The 20182-nt window shown below is 37.3% G+C and overlaps 1 long non-coding RNA gene across 3 annotated transcripts in view; it reads right to left on the bottom strand.

The window, feature by feature from the left end:
* Window positions 1-20182, bottom strand: part of LOC116572364 — a 105810-nt gene that overhangs the window by 9692 nt on the left and 75936 nt on the right. The gene's annotated exons all lie outside the window — the stretch shown is intronic.

Here is a 20182-nt window from a genome sequence, read left to right as displayed (position 1 = left end):
GGTTCACTGCAAAATTGAAGAGAAGGTACAGAGATTTCTTGAATACCTCCCACCCCCACACATACGCAGCCTGTCCCACCATCAACCTCCCCCACGAGCGGCAGGCATGTCTGTGACCACTGAGGAATCAACAGTGACACACAAAGTCCATCATTCATATGAACTTCCATTTCTTTTGAAATTCAGAAGACTGAATTGTGACATTCTTCTCTTACTGTCTACCTCTTCCATTTACAATCATCATCTATCATCACACATCTATAATTTCCTTTATGTTGTCTTGGAAAAATGAACACCCTCCCTCATTTCTTTAATGACTCTTTCTCACACCTCCACCCTGAGTATGGAGGTGTGAATGGCCCCACCCGAGTGCTGTCCTCGATTTTTTCACCTAGGTTTGGTCAATCTTTTGAAATTCAATGGTATCTGAAAAATCCTCCATCCACATCTTAGGCTCCAAACTCTGTTTCTTATTTTCTGGAAGGCATCTCCAGCCAACTGTCTCTGATTCAATGCATGTTATTTCCTTCCTTTCCTAAATCAGGTAAAACCACTCTTCCCCGGAACTTTTGAGTCCTCTTGCCCAGTCTTTCTTCCCCAGAAGCACTATTTGATCTGCCAACAAACCTGGATAATTTAGCTTTTATTTGTTATTTTTTTAAGGATTTATTTATCTATTTGAGAGAGAGAGATTGAGAGAGAGAGAGAGAGAATGCAGGGGGCAAAGGCAGAGGGAGAGAGAGAGAGAAACCCAAGCCATCTCCAAGCAGATCATAGAGCCTGTCTCTATCTTCCTCTTAATTTCCATGATAATTTACCCAATTCAGGATTTTATCATAACTTTGTAAAATCCTTTTAACAATCTTCCAGCTGATATCTCTTCTTTCTGTGCCACAGACAAGATTTACTCCTTCTCTGCTGACCTCTAGCTCTAACTTCTTGTTCTCATTTTATCCCCTGACTTTCTCCAGATCCCCCACCTACCTTACACTTTCTATTCTGTATTTTGCTTAGAAGATATTTGGTCCCTTTAAACTCAAATTTTTCTTTTCTGTGTGATGTTCATCTTTCTTCTATGTCTGTGGAAACTATCAGCCCTTCTTCAACATTTGTGTCAAATATTGCCTCAGTAAATTATTTACTGATCTGCCAAGCAGAACTCAAATTTCTCTCCACCGTGATTCTGCAGTAATTTGCACACAGATTCCAATATCACAGCAACATTTTGTTACATTTTGATTTGCAAACTTAGAATGTAAGTCTAAAAATAAGAAAAGTCTTCTCATTTTCTTTGCCAAGAAGATAAACACAGGTTGAATCATCTACTTGATACTTAATAATTGTCAGTAATTTCAACTACTGGCCCTGGGAATCAATCATCTTGTACATAATATTTTACAGTACAAAACATCTCTATAGTGACATTTACTCACTGCCCACTCTTGCTCCCTTTTTACTCCAGGGTACACATAGTAGAAATCACAGGCTTTATGTGCATTTCAATTCCACTTGCATAATTTAACAGCTGGTGATATTGGGTGAAATTATTCAATTCCCTGGAGTGATGATGTCTTCACCCAATAGCTGGAAATTTGGTTGTTCTCGGGATTAATGAGATGACATATGTGACCTGTCTTAAAAGACATGACATGTCTGTCATATTACAGAATCATACCTTTCCTTCCTTTTGGCCTCGCCTATTCATTCAGTTCCATATCACTATTAAATACTGAAGCTTTCCTAACTTCCTCCCAGTCAGAAATTCTGATTTTCTGTCTTTATTTTCTAGTGTTTTATATTTGGCAGTTTGATTCTTGTTCCCTAGAAGCATACTCCATGAATTACTCTTAAATTTTCTTTTTTTTAATATAAAAGGTTTATTTATTTATTTACTTATTTGAGAAAGAGAGAAAGAAAGTGAGAACAAGTGGGGGGAGGGGAAGAGGGAGAGAGAGGATCTCAAGCAGACTCCCTGCTGAGCATGGGGCCTGACATGGGGCTCAGTCTCGTAACACTGAGATCATGACTTGAGCCGAAATCAAGAGTCGGATGCTTAATCAACCGAGCTATCCAGGCATCCCACCATTTTCATGCTTGATCAGCATTACTGGATGATGACCATGTGTTGGCTTCCTCTGGGCAGAGTAGAAGCAAGTCCATCATACAAGGCCTGAGTCTCTATTTTTTTTTTTTTTTTGCAATGTATACACTACCCTAATCCCCAAAGTTTGTACTTTGATACTAGAGCTCAGTTTAGAGAAATAGTGAAGGAAGCAATAGACCTAGGAAAATAACATATACTTAAATATTTTATCCCATTAACAACATATAGTGAGCACATATTTTTAGAAAATTAATTGAAAAGAGATATTTTCTCTTTATTTTTAAAAAGATATTTATTTCATTCTGAAATATGTATATCATTCCTAAATTCAAACAGAAAATCAGGCTTGTATTATCAAGTATCCTTAATGAGAATAAGTGAATACACCCTCAAAATAATAGTAACAATCAATTTTTGTTTTTCTACTTACATTGGTTGAAGAAATAAACTTCCACTTATAAGAGGAATATGTTCTGAGGATCTACATACAGCATGTTAACTATACTTAATAATACTGTACTATATACTTGAAAGTTGCTAAAAGAGTAGATTTTAAATATTCTTACCAAATCAATAGTAACAAAATGTAATTAAATGAGGTGATGGATGTGTCAACCTTATTTGTAATCATTTTGCAAAGTATACATGTATCAAATCATCACACTGCAAACTTTAAACTTATACAATATTGTACGTCAATTATGTCTCAAGCTGAAAAACTTTAAAAAAAAGCACAAATAAGAAAAAAAAGGAGCAAATCTGAGACAAGTATCATAGTAAGTCACTTGTATTAAAAATGTGTAAGTTTGAAGGTAAAACCAAAATGATAGACCACTGTGACCACTGTGATTTCTGACTTAACTAGAAGACAGATTCCTAAGTTTTATCTTTCGAGATGATAACTATAGTTTATTAAGTAAAAGTACTCAGGGGGTATTTTAATTCACTTCCTCATTTCATCCTAATAAAAACCTAATAAAAATCCTATCAGGTGGGTGGTGTCATTATCTCCTTTTATGGAGAAGGCACAGTCAGTGTAAATAACTTGCCCAAGGTCACAGAGATATTAAGTTATGATGCAGGATCTTGAGCTTGGGTTGACCTCAATGCCATGCACATGCCAGCACTATGCTCTTCTCACTCTGACTTACATTTGAGTCTCCCCAAGAGGGCTTAGCAGCCTTCTGACCTTCCTCTCCATACCTCACTCACCCTACTTTAACATCATAAGAGGCAACTTAAGAAACAGATGGTAGTAAGTACCAAATGTCTAAACTGGCTCCATCATCAAAGTGAAGTCAACTAGAGTTTCACAGAATGAATCTTGAAACAAACAGGTTGGAGATGATGGTTATGCTCTCGGTTTACTCCATCATCTGATTCATAATGCAGTAGAAGTGTCGCCACAGACCGTTGAGGCTGAAAGGGCTGTGGATATCATATAGCTCAGCCCCTTAATTTTATAGAAGAGGAAATTGAGGCCCACAAAGGTTAAATGACTTGCCTAAATGACTTTCAATGAACAATAGTAAGAAAAATTACGATTGCAAACATGTAGTATTTCAGGTTTATGATGGGTTTTTGTGGGCTTGCCTGGGAATATGGCTATTGTTTATATCACTGCTTTTGCAGGGAAGCATGTGGTAAGAAGTTCAAAATACCCACTACAACCTCATGCACTAAGGGAATGAAATAAATGCTGAGGGGTTGAGGCAGGATGAGAAGTCTATACAAAAAAGAAACAGGCAGGTTCAGAGATGGATGTTTACAATGAATGACTAATATGCTATATCTAGTCATAAGCACACTGTTTTTTTCAGTCACTAAGTGAAGTCTAGAAAAAAAAAAAAAGGTCTGAACTCGACAAAGTTCTTGAGGAAACAATAGACCAAAACAAAAAATACATTTTTCAAAGATGGAGTTCCTATGAACATCCTAGACTTCTTGAAACAGGACAGACTATAAATCTAATTAGTTTATTTACTCATATTTAAAATTAACTTACAGTGAGTATTTATTACTGGGTACAAGGTATACATGTATTTGGATGTACGTCATGTCACATACTCCATTTTTTATCTGTTTCATACATAACTTATTGATATAAAAACCCATTTGTAATTTCATATATATTTCCCCTTAAATAAGTCTATTTTTAGCTAAGGAACAAGGAGATTAATTGTTCAAGCACTTGCTACTCTTGGCACTTACAGCATTAATGGGAGGAAGGAAAGAACCACAGAAGAACAAAACCACCAGAGCACATCCAGGATGGTATGTTGATGTGGTGAGTGCTCCTAGTCCCGAAAAGGATGTGAATGGCCCAAAGGAGACTGCGCCCTGACCTCTCCTCCTACAAAGCCTTAAGCCGGAAATGGTCTGTTACTTCCTCTGTGGGATTGGTAATGGTTCCTTTGTCTGCCTCCTCTGCTGCAGGTAATGGCTCACCCGGGCAATTACCTTCTTTTGTCTTCTCTGAGTTCAAGATAAATTATTTCCACCTCTTTGCAGGGGGTGTTTGAAGCTGAAGTTACTTTTAGGGAGAAATAAATTTTTTTCACGTAAGATGCAGAAGTTGTTGCTCCTCAGGCAGCTGAGAGAAAATGAAAGGCACTTCAAGTCTTTTTAAAAGGCAGATTCTGATGTTTAGCTTGAGATCAAAGAGGAACTCCAGAAAGGAGGGGAAATAGAGGGTAGACCAGAATATACGGCACTGAAGCCTTTGAAGGCACTGCCATTACATTCCTGATCTTTGAACTTGGCAACTTATGTCAGGAAGATGAGTTGAATCCTTTGCAATTGTGGAGCTAATAACCAGGGAGCTGGAGTGCTGTGTACGAACATTCAGAACAAGAAGGCTATGTGCTTGAACATGATTAATGCAGACACACTTTTGCTTATGCCTACAAACACACTGAAACCAATAAAACACTATCTGGTATTGATGGAGTCAAAAGTCATGACTCTTGAGGGGTAGTATTTTGTAGTTCTTCCTGTCCTCACCATGACTTCTTGGTATAGGATTATATTAAACACTCAACTTTGGACTCCATTTACTTAGATTTGACTTCTGGTATCTCTCCTTCTTAACTGTGAAAGCTTAGGCAACTTATTTAACTTCTCTTTCCTGAAATTTACTCATGGATTTAAAAAAAAAAAAAAAGGTTAATAGGATTAGGGTTGGTTTTGAAAGGTGGTTGTGAGGATAAATGAGATAAGTGGCTGCCATGTTGTAAGTTCTCAATAAATATCAGGTATTATAATTCATTATATTCTGCAGCAAGATGATTTTCTTTCTGAATGCCTTTATTTTTCAATAGTGTTACAGATAAAGCTGTTCAGCACATTTCATTACCCAAACATACTCCGCTGAATGTAGAGTTTAAACTATAATTCCATACCACATTAACTTACAAGTGGTGGTTTATGTCTAACAGAGATCCTGGTTTCTAAGAGTGTTGACACCATGGATGCCTCTTGTTACTGAGAGGAAATTGATTCCTCCCCTCTCTGTGCTTCTCTAATCTGAAGTGCAGAGGAAAAAAACAGAGAAGCTTTGGCATAGAGGCAGGTTCCTTGTGGGCTCTTCCTTATTCGCCATCAGTCAGTGAGATCACTGTAGTTTCTCAGCACCTGGTATTGATCTCAATTACATCCCGATTGTTTCCTAAATTTATCCTACCTGAAGCGACAGAGACTGGAAATCCATCACATTTTATTGCCTTGACTATGGAGACACCCACAAGATACAATTTCAAAGCAATGTGCACGATGTCAGATATTCCATAGTGCAATTTTATTCCATGGGAAAAGAAATGACTGAGAACAGCACATATTTTAATCCCTCCCATCTCCGGTTTCACCTCTGTTTGGTCCAGACGTATTTATCATCTGCTAGTATGTTAATGTGTCATTTTTTTCTTCTGTATTTTCTCTTTAAGTGGCTCTGTCAGTACAACTGATAACTGATGAGATTCTTAAAATTCATAGTAAATATTTTTTTAAGAAAAGGAAGGATTTGGGACTCTGATATTAACCAAGGGCTTAGAAGAAAAAAATGATTTTTTTTCGTTGTGTTTTTAAGTACTCAAAACAATTTTGATTGAAACCTATAATTTTGGGGTGATGGTATGATTTGTCCAGTTTGTGTGTAATCTGTTAAACATGGACTCTAGGACTCTGATTTGGATACAAGTTTAAACTTGATGTATCATTATAGTATTGTGCTTTGAAAAGTCTCAAAATATATCAATTCAAATAATATTGTCTATAAAATAATCCTCATAGATATTCTATGATAAATTTTGACCTATGCCTTTTAAGTTTTATACTAGATAAATGTTTTTATGAGCTATGTGAAAATTATTATTTTCAAGCAAATTTTAATTTGACTAAAATTTATTCTATTCCTTTAGATCCTTTATTTCTGCAGCTTACCTTTGACTTTGGTTATTTATAATCACATTCAGTCTCAGTGGATGAAGATTTTCTACCATTGTCAATACACAAAATAATGTGCTGTAGAGTCTGAAAGCAATTCCAAGAGAGTCAGTCCAGTAATTTTTTGGTCAATGGTGACATTACTGAAATAACGGAATTGCTTTTGAAGGTGACTATTGTGTTAAAGGGGGGAAAAGTCACTCGAGCATATACATTCAGGAAGAGTTGTTAAAAATATCAGTGTCAGTGCACCTAGACCTCTCAAGCTCCCTTTAAAACATAATAATCTGTTTCTAAAATGGGATAGACCTCTGAGTTCCAACAAAAAATAAAATTATTATTCTTCAGGCACTAAATTGCTACTGAAAACAGTACTTCCACTAATAGTCCAAGATGTTAAATTTTTTTTTTTAGTTTTTAGTGACAAACAGAAAAAATATTTGCTGAGTGACAAAAATATCAAGGACACTATTTTAGGCACTATTTCAGGGCAGAAGAGACATTAATTCTTTTGGGAAAACAACTTTGATTTTCCAAATATATATATATATATATATATATATATATATATATTTTCTCCCACCTTCAATCCTAATTGCAGCCTGTACAAACTTCTGCTTTGTCACTTTTCTCAAAGTATTTATTTGTTTAGATTTCTGCCTATCCCACTTGACTTGGGGTCTTCCAGAACATGGATGATACTGTGGTATTGGCAGGATATTGCACAATGTCAAGCCTATAGTAGATCCTTCATAGATATTTGATAAATGAATGAATAAATGGTTCACTGAAAGCAAACTATTTGAGCCAATCTGTGTTTACTTTCAAAGAATGTAATAAAAATCTATCACAGAAGAAATATGGAAAATAGAATTCTAATACTTTCTTTGTTGTAAATTCATAGTCACTACGTTCTTCGAAATTAAATGATCCACATTTGTGATAAGAAGTGGCCTGTCCTTGAGGTGAATTTGCCCTCTAGCCCACAGGAACTTTGAGAGAGAAAATGAACTAAAATATATGAACATCTTGAGGGCTTTCTGATCCCAGTTTTGACACATTAAGAGTTTGGCAGTCATCACTCTTATCCTTAAAATGAGTAAAATTAAATAAAATGAAAAGAAATGGCTTCTCTTATTCTTTCAGAGAACTGAGTTCCCAGGCAAGACAGCACCTTACAATCTGGAGAGAGAAGTGAAAGCAGAAAGTCAAAGTCCAGATCTGCCTCCCTGATGCAGAAGTTGCTGGAGCCATGAACTGGTGGGAAGACCGAAACAGCAATTTTGACAAAAGCTGCTGGAAGCTGAGTGTAGGCCTCAAGCAGGGAACTGACGTCGGGGTGCTCACCAGTTTCATGGATTTGCCTCTTGGACCTCCCCTAGGTTCTAATGGTGATGATCACAGTCAACTCCCCTCCTTGACCTGGTGGAGGAGTGGAAAGGAAACCGTTGTAAAATGCATGAAAGGCCTGCTTTCTGGAAGCCTTATCCCAGCTGGGAAGGATATTGTTCCCACTCTGAGCTCCTCTAGATCTCCTGCCTCACAGGAGAAAGAGCTCTACCACTGGAGAATCACGTGTGACAAGTCTGAGGCAGAGGCCTACTGAAAACTGAAATTAAATCCTAACATAACAGAAATCCTCTGTTCTCTCACACATAGCTGTCAAACAAACGAGGCTCAAGTTTGGTAAGTGTGCACTACAGCAAGATGCAGACCGTCTCAGAGGAGGGGTGCCAAGGGAAACCCAGAGTCAAGGAGGAGAGAAAGAAGATGACACTAGAGGAATCTGAGACTTCTGACCCTTACAGGTACAGCTGACATTCAACACTGCCCAGTTCTTAGCCAGACCGATGTAGATCCTTACCCCAAAGATCTATTTACTCAGTTCTTATTACTCAATATAAAATGACCAACTTTCAATGAAAATATTACAAATTATGCTGGAAGGCAAGGAAAAAATACATACTCTCAAGAGAGAAAATAAATCTCAGAACCAGACTCAGGACATAGGTATCAGAATTATCAAAAAATTTAAAATAACTCTGATTGGTATGTTAAGGGCTGTACTGGGAAAAGTATGTAACAAGAAGAGATGTATAATATAAGCAGAGGGATGGAAACTCTCAGAGTCAAGAAGAAATGCTACAAATAAAACATACTGCAACACAGAATGCCTTCAGTGGGTACACCAGTAAACTCAGTATAACCGAGGAAAAGAATCAGCGAGCTTAAAAGTATATAAATAGAAATGTCCCACTTGAAATACAAAGAGAAAAGTAAGTAAAGAAAAACAGAATAGAATATCCAGAAACTGTGGGGCACATTTCAAAAGGTGTAACATATGTTTAGTTAAAATACCAGTAAAATGAGAAAAAAATAGAATAGAGAAGAAAAAATATTTAAAGTAATAATGGCTGAGATTATTCTGAAATTAATGACAGACATCAAGCAAGATATTCAGGAAGTTCAGAGAACACCAAGCAAATGAATACCAACAATTATACCTAGGAATCATATCCAAGCTGCATAAAACCAAAGACAAAGAGAGTCTCTTGAAAGAAGCCAGTAAAGAAAGAGTAATAAACACCAATATATAATTATATATAGTGAGATTATCTGTCCAAAGTCAAAGAAAAATAAAGACTTGTCCATAAAACAATCTGAGGGAATTCATCATCAGCAGACCTGTTGTACAAAAAGTGTTAAAAGAAATTTTTCAGGGACAAGGAACATGATAGAGGCAGAAACTCAGATGTATATATATAAAAAAAAGACAAAAACAAAGAAGGGATAAATGAGAGTGTAAATTAAAACTGACATATTTTATTTTTATTCTTAATTGATGTAAAGAATAACCATTTGAACTAATAAAAACAACAACATATTGGGTGATAAAAGCATCTGGATAAGTGAAATGAATGACAGAGATATCTTAAGGAATAGGAGGGAAATATCAGGAACACCTTGTTATAGGGACCTGCACTGTGCTCGAAGTGGCATAGCATTACTTGAAAGTAGAGATATATTAGTTAATGTATATTGGAAATTCCAACGTGACAACTACAACATTTTTTAAGTATAGGTGATATGCCAAAAGGGCTGTTAAAATAAAAGCAGATACACTCAGAAGTAATGATAGGAATCATGTTTTATCACCTATCTGGGCATCCTTTACCTGGTCAGGTTGACACATACGATTAACCATCACGATCCACAGCTCCTGGAGGCCTGGACATCAGGAGCAGAGACCTGATCAGGAGCAGAGGAACCCAGGAACTAAGCAAAAAAATACAAAGCGAAGTCCGTCTTTTCTAGGAGTTGAAATGGTAGTCCTAGACCTGTTGTCCCTGCATCTTTGTGAAAACTATGAATGAACATTTTGTACAATATGTGAGTAGAATATTTCACACATCTATGTATTTTTCTCAGTGTGTAGAGGGGGCTGAAATGAATTCAGCCCACACTCATGCAGAAGAGTTACTGAATTTACCTTATCATCACATATTTTCTCAACATGTATTAAAACTGTGATTACCAACATGATGGAGATCCCCCAAAGTTTAGCCATTCTCAAAAATACTAGGTCCAGAGCATAACGCATAGAATGAGAAATATATAAACATCATAAAGCCAATAGGCTATATCATCAGTCACTATAATAACACCAACATGTTTGAGAAGAAGTAAAGAAGTACGAGGTATTGTGTTATGCAGTGGGTTTTGAATTTTTTTTTTTAACTGTACAACCATTTATCCAATAACAATAAAATAATTTGAAATGTTTGGGCTGAAAACCTTTTCTGGATGCCCATACCTTGGTTTACTAGCCTTATATACTAGGTGAACCCTTAATCCATCCTATCAGTGTCCCCCTTAGTTAGATGGGATAATATCACTTTCCTTACATTAATTACTATCATATAGATATTAGGAGTTATATAGATACTAGGGGTGTCATACATTCATATGAATTTTTGGCTAACTTGTTTTAACTGATATAATTTTAATTCTTTTTTGCTTTTAAAGATTATTTTTATTTATCTGAGAGAGACATTGAGAGATAGAGAGAGAGAGAGCACAACAAGGCAGAGAGGCAGGTAGAGGGAGAGGGAGAAGCAGAATCCCTGCTGAGCAGAGAGCCCCATGCGGAGCTTGATCCCAGGACCTGTGATCATGACCTGAGCTGAAGGAAGGCAGTTGCTTAACCAACTGAGCCACCCAGGTGACCCACTTTTTATCCTTCTATTATAAACATTTTAAAAATGATTTTTGGATGTGTATTATAATAAAATATAATTCAGGCACGATGTAGCTAAAAAAAACATCACAATTAACAGGAAAAGAGAGAAGATAAAGAATGAGGAAGATGAGGAAAACCTGAATTGGGTTAGGCATCATTTGCTATCTCAATTTTCATTCTCCAGGTCTCCAAGGTTCATGCCACTCCACCTAGAAAAGGATTTTCTTTTTTCTTCATGGCTTGGGGAATGTAGTAAGAATAAACTACAAGGATTGCTTACTTAGAATCTAGGGGCTAATAAAATTGAATTATGCCCACCAGTTTAATAAAAGCTTCTATTCTATTCCTCAACAATTCTTTATTAAATCCATACTATGTATCAAGCTTTGGAGACACCAGTGGACTAAATAGGTAGATAGTTGCCTACATGGAGGTTACATTTTACTAGGAGAAGAGAGACAATAAAGAAGTAAACTAAAAAGTGTGTAGCCAAATGATGCCGTAAAGGAAAATTAAGTGGGATAATGAATAGAAAATAATGGGGTAGGGGAGAGACAGTATTTAAAATAGGATAGTCAGAAAGGCATTTTCTAGGTGTTCTCCACTTGAAAGGAGACCAGAGGGCGAGGGAAGTGGCCTCATCTAGGGAGAAGTAATCAGGTAGCTGAAACAAGGAGTTCAGAGGTCCTTGGTGAACACTAGCTTTTGCGTCTGAGGAACAGCAAGAAGGCCCGTGAGGCTGGAGAAGATTGAACAGCACGGCAGATTTATTTCAAGTGAAATAAATGGAGTTTCCAGGGACAGGATCATGTATGCATGCATCTTTAAAATCATAGTAGCCATTTATTCCTGCTGAGATGGGAAGTCATCAGGGATGTGAGCAAAAGTGTAGTGTAATCTTTTAATTCTGGTTGCTGTGTGGAGTGTAGGCTGTGGGGAGGAGGGCTAGCAAGAGTGAAAAAAGGGAAACTCATTAGAAAGTTATTGCAACTTGGGCAGGACATGATGGCTATTTGGGCTACACTGTTTGTAGTGGAGGCAGTAGCAAGTGGTTCTGTCCTGATGTATTCTGAAGGTGAGGGTAGCAATGTTTGCTGATGGATAAGAAACAGGAGATATATATATATATATATATATATATATATATATATATATATATATATATATTTTTTTTTTTTTTTAAGAGGTCAAGAATCACTTGGGGATTTTGCATATGTTTTGATGTGAATTTGAATATATATGACTTTTTATACATATCAGTAAATCTGAACATTTAATCTAATACAGCAGTGATAAATACACAGAAGAGTGTACATCCTGGAAGGTTGTAGATCACTTGATGCTTCGGGAAGTGGGAATGAATCTGTGGTGTCCACCACTGCAACCCCACGTCTTAGAACACTGCCCAGGATATAGTCAGGGTTAGAGAAACTGGTTAAAAAATTAATGGGAATCAGTGATAAGAATATTAATGTCTGGGTTGAACAACACATAACTTCCAAATTAAAAGAGGCTGATTTGAAGTTTGTAGACATTCTGTGAGAAACAATTTACTAATGAGAAGCACTCCCAATCTCTGAATAATTACCCTGCATTTATGAAGGTGGGCAACAGTGTAGCTGGCTCACTTTTCAACTGCTAGTGACTTTAACAAATGTGATACCAGAACATGCTGTATGTGTGAAACAAGCATGAGTTAATTTTAGTTTACAACTTTAGTTTTGGAGACTTGCTTTCTTCAGCGGGCTTCAACCAGCATAATTAATATGACATTAACTTTTCATCAGCAGAGAATTCAGTTTTATATTATTCTGACCCTAGCCTTCAAATCCCACTACATGTTCCATCTGCCTTTTTTTTTTTTTTTTTTAAGCAATGACCTTTTGGGGCTGTCTGTTATCTATCTACCCATCTTCTCTCACTTCATTCATTCAGTTTCCCATTTACATTTCCTATGTGTTTTTCACTCCCCTTAATATATATGTCTAAATATCAAGTATTGTTTTACAGTTGCCTTTTTTGTTCCTCAAATTGTTATCCACCTGTCATTTTCCCTACATTAAGTGCTGAAACCCTTACTTGGCTCACTTGTTAGGACTCTCCAATTTCATCCTACAAATAACTTCAGATGGTAATAGATGGGATATATATGTATTTTCTAATTTTTTCTTCTCCCTCAATCCATGCATTATTGCTTTTATGTTGATGTTTCATATGAAACTGAGTTACTAATCCCAAGAACATAAAGAGAAAGATTCATTCTGTCTGTATAGCTCAGGGTAGTAGAGGCACGATGACCATGAGGATGAGCTGGCCAGAGTTCTGACTGCAGGGAGTGTAAGAGACAGAGCTGTGGCATTGGTAAGTTGCATGAAGGCTTTCCTCTAAAGACCAGGGTCCACAGTAAGACAGGCAGTTACTGGGTTTGACACTCTCCCCACCCAAGTAAATGAGAACAGGTGGAAGCACTTAACTACCGGAAGCCAGGAGGCCATAGCTGCCTGGCAAACAGGAGGGAAGCCAGGGAGTTTGACCTGCATGGAGTTGTAGAGGGATTTCATTGATCATGATGGCATCTTCAGGAATAAGAGAGACAGACAGGGAATCATGGAGAGTGTTGCTTCTTATTTATAAAACAAACAAACAAAAATCAAGAGTGGAATGGCAGCAGAGTAAGTCTAATCACCCCAATTTAAAAAATTAAAATTCTTTTTCATCCTTAGATCCAAATCAATATTCAGATTCAGAATCCATGGCCAGAGGAAGTAACTGAGTCTCTAGGAGAAAGAACTTTCATGACCATAGCAAGTGAGGATTCTCCCACTTGCTACAAAGTCCCCACAACCATTTACTCAGTGGAGAAAGGGTATATCTGGGGAATTTTGTTGACTACTGGTTACAAAATCTGGTAATAAGATTTGGGACCTGGAGTCCCAAAGTATCATCTTGAACCCCCTTCTATTAAAATGGGGTCCTATGAATACATGACTAAAGTCCATTGAGAGTTGGTCCCAGTATGTCCACACATTAATTATCCTTTTCTCCAGTCTCTGACAATATAAATGGAATTGGTATGCTTGGCATTTGGTGAATCCACCGTATTGGTTCTCTTTCCTGTCAGATAAGCATTATTAGAATGGACAGGACAAGTGGAGCATAACCCCCTCACTTCCAAACTCTCACCCAGCCAAAATAATAAATTAAAACAAGCAAAAACAAACTACATTGTATCCATGGAGGATAGCCACCACACACACATAAATGATGCTAGGGTGTTAGTTCCTATTATATTTTCATTTGGTAGCCACAGAAACTGAATGAATCCTGAAGAATAACTATAAGCTACTGCAGACTTAACCAAGCATAAGGCCTGTTCAAGCTGCTTTGCCAGATGCAGTATCATTACTAGAGAAGATTAAAGAGGCCTCAGATACAGTATGTGGCCATTGATTTGGTGAACATCCAAAGGCACCGAGTCTCATAGAGCGCTAAAATGGCCTTATAATGGCTCAGCTAAAACACTAACTCAAAAGCAACACTTTGATAGAATAGGTGTCAGCCTTCAGGATGCAGTTTATATATCAAATTCAAGATTTCAACATGGGACAATGTTCTCAACAGAATCCAGGGACCATGAGGTGGATGGAAGCAGAAGTAGCCAACCAACCATGACTCTACATTATGCTCTGAGGGATTTTTTGCAACTTGGAATTCTGCAGGATTGTGGGTCCTGGCCTCTGAAAGCGGTACACTCTTACTATGTTAGTTTTCTTGGGCTGCCATAACAAAATACCAGGTACTGGGCAGCTTAAACAAGAGAAATCTATTTTCTCTCAGCTCTGGAGCATAGACGTCTAAGATCAAAGTGCCATCAGGATTGCTTTCTGTTGAAAATTATCTTCTTGGTTATAGGCATCTGTCTTCTGTGTCTTGACATGGTCCCTCCTTGTATGATAGAGGGAGACACAGCTCACTCTCTGGTGTTTCTTTCTCTTCTTAAAAAGATATTCGTCCTATTAGATCAAGGTCCTATCTTAAGACCTCATTTAGCCTTCGTTACCTCCTTAGAGTCCCTCTCTCCAAATACAGTCACATTGAAGGTTAAAGCTTCAACCTATGGGTTTGGGGGGAGCACAATTCTGTCCATAACACCTGCCATAGGAGACATCAAAGTTCTCCCCCGCCCCAAGGATTTTATTTAACACACACACACACACACACACACACACACACACACAGAGAGAGAGAGAGAGAGAGAGAGAGAGAGAGAACAAGCAGGAGCAGCAGCAAGCAGAGGGAAAGAGAGAAGCAGACTCCCTGCTGATCAGGGAACACGATGTGGGACTCGATCCCAGGACCCTGGGACCATGACCTGAGCTGAAGGCAGGTGCATCACCAACTGAACCATCCAGATGCCTGGAGACATCTAAGTTCTAACTGAACTATAAATTATGGTTGTTCCCAGAGCTCTTTAGACTCACTGTATCTAGATGCCCACAGGCAAGAAGGAGTCACCCAACTGATTTGAGTAATTGATCCCAATCATCAAGAGGAGAAAAGACTTTTAATCAATGTTAGAGTTGAAAACACAAGTTAAATCCTGGTGATTCATTCCTTGGGTCCTACAATATGCCTTGCCTCATGATGACTACAAATAGACCCCAGATGAAAAAAGGAGTGCTTATGAGGACTCTCCCTTGAGAAGAAAAATATCAGTTGTTACACCTGTGCGTACAAAGTAGCATCCTCAAATGTACAAGAATGTGCACTGCAGCATGATTTTTGGAGATAAGGAGTTGGAAACGACTTGGGATTACATCCTTGCTAAGAGAAGAGAGGGAAACATGTGTTAAATGTACACCAGCGATCAGTATGCAGCACCTAGATTCAGCAGAGGATTATGTGAACACAAGAAAATTGGACAGACCTTAAAAATGTAATGTTTATTGAAAAAAGTAAAGAAACAAATAAGATAGTCAATGTAACAATAATAATTTAATAGTGAAGAGTAATAGTAATAGTAAAAACCAAAGACATTTGCCCTCCAAAGATAATGCACATTTTGGAAGAACACAAATACACAGACACACAGACACACACAAGAAATTAGCATGGTGGCCTGTATTTTGTGTGTTTGGGAGGGGAACAAGGTTGTGCTTAGGAATAAAAGGAAGAAAGAAAGAAGTTGAGGGACAGGAAAACTGAAACATTCATGCCTATTGACTACATTCCAGCAATCGCATCTTTATGTATCCAACACCTCCATCTACTCCAATAAGTGCTGCTACTAAAGCATCCTTTATTCCAATACTTGCAACATTTAAGTTCATGGTGGATTGAGCTGCCTGGCAGTGCTAGACATCTCAACACATTTTCCAGATGAATAACTGGATTTAGGCAATGACTCTCTACATCCTGCTTCACCAACTGCTTATCACCCACTTCACACACTTTTGTACAGACTGTTGACCTGTCACTTGACTTTGGTTTTGTACTCACAACTCTTTCACTCCCTATAATTCTTTCCCTATAAGTTTTCCAATCTTGTCTATTGTATAGAATATATAATTTGTATGTGAGGCTAAAAGAAACATGCCATTTTTTAAAAAAGAGCTTTCTGATAGCTTTCACCGGTCACTTGTTGCCAGAGAATTTGTAACAAGGATTTAAGCTATAAGTGCTGAAAAGAAAAATAATTTTAAACTCATATTGTTATTCTGCAAAAAATATCACATGAGCATTGTCACCAAATTATGAACTTCATCAAAATATGTACATCCTAGACTCCATGGTAAACACTCCAGAGGACCCAGGAATTTTGCACTAGGATTCTATCATAAGGCAATGAGAGTTTTGTCACCGTGACCTACGGATACCATTTAAGCATTGGTCAATTAAACAAAATAGGACCTCACGAGAATGCATCCTTAAGGATAAGCCATCAAGTTCAATTCTCAGTTGTTGTTGTTTTAAGATTTTATTTATTTGACAGAGACACAGTGTGAGAGGGAACACAAGCAGGAGATGTGGAAGAGGGAAAAGCGGGCTTCCTGCAGAGTGGGGAGCTTGATGTGGGACTCGATCCCAGGACCCTGGTATCATGACCTGAACTGAAGGCAGACACTTAACAACTGAGCCACCCAGGCACCCCAATTCTCAGTTGTTAACTAATTTACAATGCTCCAAGAGGTTTAACTAGACCACATTTTCCCTCTTTTTTTTCAATGAACATAAGACTTATTATTCTGCTCTGAATCAAAGGTCTGCATTTGATACATTTAATAATAAAGAGACTCAAGGAATCACATAATTTGGATCAGCTTAGAAGAAGAAAAAGAGTCCAAGTGAATAAAGCAAAGGGCTGTACTAGCAGGAAAAATAAAAATGGGAAAAATTAATAACCTGACAGGAAATACTACCTCAAAATTAAATATATTAACCAGGAGAGTCAAATAGTTCTTTTCCCTAAACTCAAGCAACTTTTTTTCAGTAAGGTGAATTTAGCTGTGCTCAGTGTTTTCTAACAAAAACAAAAAGTTTATTTGGACTTGGTGATATAAAAAGTCAGGGTTATGTGAAAATCTCAAAGGAACTGACCCCCTTTTCTCCTGAGATTATTTTTTTTTAACTAGGTTTTTATTGGACCCCACTCTCTCAAAGTTGCCCATTTTTTACAGGGTATTTATTATTTTCAGTCTATAATGAAGTTAATTCAAGAGTTAGAAAATAATGAAAAAGAATTTTTCCTCATCTTCATTTGAAACGGCTTCACAGCAGACAGAACAGCAGGGATGATGAACAATGGATTAGCCATCAGGGGCTTTTCCTTGTGAACTCAACTTTGCCCGAAATTAACAATATGTGAACTTGGGCAAGCTCCAGCTCCCTGAGCCTCAGTTCCCACATCTAGGTAATCATGTTGGACTTGGTAAGAGATTCTTAAGTGGGAGCCACAGACCCCAAGTTACCTGCCTGTGAACAGGCGTTGGAGGTTGGCAAGAGAATGTGGTCTCAGGCAGAAAACTGGAACCACTGGATTTTAATGAACTTCCAGCTGAAATTGAGCATTTCTTTTAGTATTGAATATAGACACTAAACCAAAGAGGTATTAGCAGTACCTGCAATTTGAGTAACAATAGAAATCACAGATTTTTTCACATCAAGATAGTTTAGATCTTTTAAAAACATCAGGTTAAGTTCATCCCTATTTCAAAAGGTCCAATGGTTATCAGACTTACTGATATACCTTGTCATTTATGCATTATTACAGATAAATTACAATTTATTTCAACATATTTTTTAAATAATTCCACATATTTTGTTATGCATTTATAAACATTATTCTGTAAAGACGTTCATAGACTTCATACTGCAAAAAGAGATCCATGGTAGAAATAGCTGGAAATCCCTGCCAGCTGGTGAAAACGGTCCCTTTGACCTCTAGCATCACATGGCCTTTTAAGTTCCATAAAAGGATACTTTGTTTCTCCAAAGATTGAGAGGAAAACAACTAGAAATAATTACTGTTCTATATTTTACAGATTTTTTATGTGACGTCTACAGGGTCAGGTGACTAATTCTTTTGAACCAGTCCTCCTTTCTGCTCTTTTTACCAATAGAGTATACATAAAAATTGGCAGTTAAATGAAAATCAAATTGTTGTCATTAGGTGAATGCCTCAGTTAAAGACACATCTACATCCAAAACAAGTCTCTCCTATAAACCTTTAATCAAAGACAGTGTCTTCCCACCATACTGATCATTCAAAGAACAGAGATGGTGGCATCTTTGTGCTTACCATACCAGAGTCAGCAGAACTCTTCCCTTGAGCTCAGGAAGTAAAAAATAAGATCAGGTACCTGTTTGTACCTTAATAGAGTCAAATGTTATTTTTGCCCCAATGGTTAACATTGAAGCACAATGACCATGCCCACTGGTAATACAGCCAAATAGCAATCATTAAGTGTTCTCCTATTGAGTATTTGCTATGGGCTTGGAAGTTCCAAGTAGTTTGCCTCTATTGACTCATGAAATTCTCACAACGGACCTATGAGGGGAGTACAAGGCTGAACCTTCTCTGCTGTAAAGAAAACTGAGCTAAAAAGAGATGTTAGATGAATTATTCAAGTTCACAAAAGAGTGAGAAGCAGAATTGGAGGTTGAACTTAGGTCTGCTCTGGGCCTGTGAATCTAACTCATGTACCCCATGACCTCACCAATCAGACTCCCTGCTCCTACTCCCCTAGAGTGAAGACAAAGGGGTCAGAAAAGTGGAAATGCACTTCCCCAAATTCATCCAAGTTATTTTAAATGCTTCTACCATTGTCTTTGGTGGGGATGGCTAAAGTGTGGGCTGAAGGTTTTTCACTTCAAATGAACAAAAAAGATGACCCTCACTGATCACATACCTTAATATAAAACACAAACATAAAACTCCTAGAATAGATACAGCAAACAATGTAGATGACACTGAGTGTGGTGATGCCTTTTTAGATATAACACCAAAGCACGATCAGTAAAACAAATAGTTGACAAGGTAGACTTCAATAATACCTCTCTTTTGCAAAAGACAATGTCAAGAGAATTAAGAGATAAGCCAACAGACTGGGAGAAAATAACCGCAAAAGACATCTGATAAAGGCCTGTTATCCAAAATATATAAAGAACTCCAAAACTCAACAATAAGAAAGAAAACAATCCAATAAAATTGGGTCAAAGACTTAATAGATATTTTTCCCAAAGAAGATTTATAGATGGCAAATAAGCATATGAAATGATGTTCTACACCATATGTCCTCGGGGAAATGCAAATTAAAACAATTAGATACTACTACACACTTATTAGAATGGCCCAAATTCAGAACTTTGGCAACATCAAATGTTATCGAGGATGTAGAGCCACAGGAATTCTCATTCATTGCTGGTGGGAATGCAAAATGGTACAACCACTTTGGAAGGCAGTTTGGCAGTTTCTGGCAAAATTAAACGTACTCATACCAAGTGATCCAGCAATAATGCTCCTTGGCAGGAATTTACATAAAGAAGTTGAAAACTCGTGACCACACAAAAACCTGCACAGAGATATTAAGCAGCTTTATTCATAATTGCCAAACCTTGGAAGCAACCAAGATGTCCTTTAGTAGGTGAATAGATAAACTACAGTATGTCCAGACAATGGTATATTATCCAGTGTAAAAAGAAATGAATCACAAAAGAGATAGAGGAATCTCACATGCCGTATTACTAAGTGAGAGAAGCCAAAGTGAAAAGTCTACTTACTGTATGATTCCAGCTCTATGACATTCCAAAAAAGGCAAAACTAAGGAGAGAGTAAAAAGATCAGTTACTGGCAGGTGTATGTATGGGGAGAGATTAATATGAGCAGCACAAAGGAATTT

Source organism: Mustela erminea, chromosome 13, assembly GCF_009829155.1.
Source record: "Mustela erminea isolate mMusErm1 chromosome 13, mMusErm1.Pri, whole genome shotgun sequence".
Lineage (NCBI taxonomy): Eukaryota > Metazoa > Chordata > Mammalia > Carnivora > Mustelidae > Mustela > Mustela erminea.
Note: the sequence above shows the minus strand (reverse complement) of the source record. Positions and strands in the feature narration are given on the sequence as shown.